The sequence below is a fragment of the Athene cunicularia genome, assembly GCF_003259725.1.
Source record: "Athene cunicularia isolate RWA chromosome 9 unlocalized genomic scaffold, athCun1 chr9_part1, whole genome shotgun sequence".
NCBI classification, from domain to species: domain Eukaryota; kingdom Metazoa; phylum Chordata; class Aves; order Strigiformes; family Strigidae; genus Athene; species Athene cunicularia.
Window position 1 is genome coordinate 26,815,480 of NW_020799110.1, and position 4,210 is coordinate 26,819,689.

Genomic DNA, 4,210 nt, shown 5'->3' on the forward strand with positions numbered 1-4,210 from the left:
CCTTACCTCCAAGCTTTACAGACATATAAAAAAATAGACCAGTTTTTCTAGCTACATATAACCAATATGGTGAGGTATATTTGATTGAGTATAGAAACTAGCTGTCTTAAGGGCAATGTAGGACACAGCCTGGTCCTTACTAATGACTTGTATAGACTGTGAGATGTGTAACTATTACCGCAGTCTATAGTAAGGAATTAAACATGCCAGTTTTGCCTCAACAACTTGAAAGAGAAGTAGCCTAGGAACATGCTGGGTGACTGGGTTTTAATAGAAGGTATGAAGTAGTTGTGGGTGGTTAACCAGGAGCACTGCATAATGACTGTTTTCCTCTGATGTGCTGATTTCAACAAAGTGCAGTTGCTGCCTTCTCGATGCTACCAATATGGGTATTTTGGGATGTTCAAGAGCCTGTGTTTGCTTATAGAGCCTGGATTGTGATCACTGTTCTAGTGGCTTGAATAGTCATTAGAAATAACACTTTTCACTAGGTCTCAGTGTCCTACCTAGTATGAGAAAAACTAAAAAATTGGAATAGAATAACAGTATAGCTAGTAGCACTCAGTAAATGGGACAAAGAAAAATTACAGGCCATTTAGACTAGATATTAGGAAGCATTTCTTTACAGAATGAGTTGTTAGGCGTTTGAATGGGCTGCTCAGGGAGGTGGTGGAGTCCCCATCCCTAGAGGTGTTTAAGAGTAGGGTCGACATAGCACTTAGGGATATATATGGTGTAGTTGGGAACTGTCAGTGTTAGGTTAATGGTTGAACTAGGTGATCTTCAAGGTCTTTTCCAACCTAGACAACAATTCGGTGGTTCTGTGACATTCAGTTTTGCTTTAATTAAACTTAGGTGATATAAAGATATAAAAGACTGAAGGACAGACAGAAGGACTAATCACCTCATCCACTCTTTCCAAGGCTTTGGTTATTTATTGCATTCACGTAAATGGTAGGCTTTTCTGTGATTCAGTGTTTATTAGGCAATTGCCAAAAGAGATTTGTATAAGCATCTGTATACCCATTAAAAAGACTTATTAATTCTTTCTTCCTTCTCTTGTCCAGATGGAGGGTGTTCCACTGGGAACTGTCCATGTGGATGAAACTGATTCTAAAGACCTGTAGGTCCTTTGTTTATTTCTGTGACTACCACACCCTGATCTTACGTAAGATAAACCTAAGATCCTGTGTCCAGGCTGGCTGTAGACAGACTGGTGCTTTTACTTCCTGAGAATCAGGGTGAGGTTGAAAACACCACCATATGAGTACATACCACCATACAGCCTCCAAACATGAGGTGGATTTTGCCTGGTCTAGTTGAAGCCTATGCCAGCCTGCATCTGTGTGGATATGCCTTTAGAAGAACATGGGTGAAAAGTTCAAGCTGTATTTTTGCGTATCTGCATCCAGTCTTATTTGCCCAATATCAAAAATCTTAATTAGTTTGGAAATCCATCTACAGACATATGGCATAGATCCCGTCTTAGCCCACCACTGTTTCTTCATTGCTTTTGAGATCTCCTGTTTCCTGATAGAAAAGACAGTTTGTTTAATATAAGCCATTTGTCTAACAACGCCCTTGTTCTAAAGCTGATCTATAGAAGCATGATCCAACAAGAAATAGAAATAATTAACTTCAGAAATAACAGACAGCTTTGTCATTCTGTGCGTGAATCGAAAGTTTTGTAATGCTAGATCGTTTTAGCATAGATACTGATACAGTGCATGTTGGATGACTTATGCACAGACATGCTAAGGAAATTTAATTAACTGATGTACAAGCAGTTTGCAGACTGATACTCTTCATTCAGTTTAACTGCTGTAAAACTAAATTATAAAAGCAGGAAGAGAAAGGCTCAATGTGCTTTTTAAGAGCACTATTCAAAACCTGAGAACTAGAAGATTAAGTGTTCATGCTCTGAAATGTTCCTTTCATGTGTATTAGGGACTTCATTATTTTCTTTAACAGGAAAAAATAAGTGAATAACATCTGAATACTGTAGGGAAAAGCCAAACTGTTATAGATCAATCATAATGTGATTTTCTCAAGAGGAAAAATGGAAAACCAAAGAAGTCAAATACCCATTCATCTTTCTCGCCGAAGTCTCGCTACTGTTCTAAAGCAATGAAAGCAAAGGTAGTCTAAGAAGGATGTTTAACATGGATGAAGTAGTTGTTGCTGCAACTCTCCCCTTATGCAATACAGTAGTTTTTCATGAAAAGCAAGCCCTTCTGAAGACTTGGGCAGAGGTTAGATTCCAGTATTTTCATGACACCATTTTTCTTTGAGTTCTGCATCTACTAGTGTGCATGCATTCAAGGGATTTCACTCTTTGTAAAGTAGGAAGATATTCTTGGATGGAATCCAGATATGATGGGTCAGATTTTTCTGCATTTTTCCTTTTTACATTAGGGACAAGTGAAGTCAGCATCACTTCTGTGATTAACTGCTTTTTGTTCTTGCCTGATGCCTTGTCATGGACTCCTACTCAGAGCAAAGAATAAATAAAAAGATGTTTTCATCTTGTAATAGGTGGTGTTTTTTCCCCCTCAGGAATACTGGCTACCTTTGAATTGTGAAGGCCAGCTGCCAGATTTTTAGAGGTGTAATGTGCAGAAGTATCATTAAGAGAAAAGTTTGGGTTTGATTTTGGGTGCTAACCATGGCAACAAAAATAATGGAGCTGCAATTATACTGTTGACAGCTGTTGACAGCTGGAGCTATAACCATTATAAAAATCAGAAGAAAGGAATGTTGAGAGCCTGCAGAAATTAGGGTTTTAATTACATGATGATGGCTGACAAAATTTGTCAATCATTTTTTGGTCATAATGCTTTTCTGAAGATTGCTGTGTCACAGTGGCAAAGACACATATATTCTAATGCTGATTGCATGTCAGAAACAGTGAGAAAGCCACTTCAGCAAATTATGTTTGGTGTTGACAGAGAACCTTCCCACACTGGTTAAAGAAAAAAAGTAGAGATATTTATTTGGTTTCATATATTTCCCAGAAAGACAGAAGGCCCAAAACCTTACAGTCCTTCCAGATTCCCCAACTCTTTCAGGTAGTCTAGTAATGCTGTTTCTGCTGTGAAGTTTCTTCATGTTGTTTTTTAATTGGTGGTAAGTCCTGAGTGACTTCAGTGTTTTTTCTAATCCATTTGATTTCTAAAAGCATGTATGTATATAAAAGCACAGCTATCACAATTCTGGGTAAAAAGACCTAAAAATCTTTTCTGTGCAACTGCCTGAGACTGTGCCATTCTGATATGTGCAACGTGATGCAACAGGGCTCTGTCCTGCCAACGTGCTGTCCCGCAGTGCAGGGCTGTGGTGCTCCCAGTGGGAGTAAGGCAGTGGGATCGGGGAGCAGCTGGCCTGTGGGAAGCGGTGGGGTTGCCCAGGTAGGCTTCCATGTGATGTTTCCTGGTGCATGCCAGCACATGCAGTGTGTTGCCTCCAGTTTGAGCCGTGCTAGATCAGACCATGACACTGCTGTTGCTTCTGATTAGCAGAGACTTTGTTTTGTGGTGAGATTCCTCAAAAAAACAAGCTCTGCGCTAAACAGAAACTGCAAATAAGGGCTAAACTTAGCAGGTCTAAGCAGAGTGGCTGGTGACTCCCAGTTAAGAGAGAGATAAGAAAAGGCCATTTGGTCTAGATAAGTTTGGGACATGCTGACAATCCGTGGCTCTCTGTCAGTTGGAATGTAGACTCTGGTATGATCAAAGAGGTTACTACATTCATTCTCATGAGCTGCTGTTGTGTTACGGACCAGACTGTGCTGTTACTGTTGATACCCTTTTTTGATTGTATTTTAAGTGCCAAGTTACCAGGAGACCTCAGGAGGCAGTCCCAAGGCAGTGAAGGTGAGTCGTCTTGAGTTTCTGGCTGGAGCAGCACCTAATGACCGCAAGCAGCCCAAGAGGGCTTTTGTTAAATGATGTTGTGACGTGTTCTTGGCTGTCTGATCCGAGCAAGTATATTCTTGAATGTAATATATATGTTTTAAGTGCCCCATTAATAAGACTACTTGAATAATAACCTCACTACATTCTCGGGCTTGAGTCGTTATGTTGGGGTGGTTTTTATGTAAATATATTTAAGCACTGTATTTTATTATGTATCTCGTTTCTTTCTTTGCTCGTTCAGAAGCTAAAAAAGTCCTGCTGAGGGGGGACGGGTCCGGGGGGGGGTGTGTGTGTGT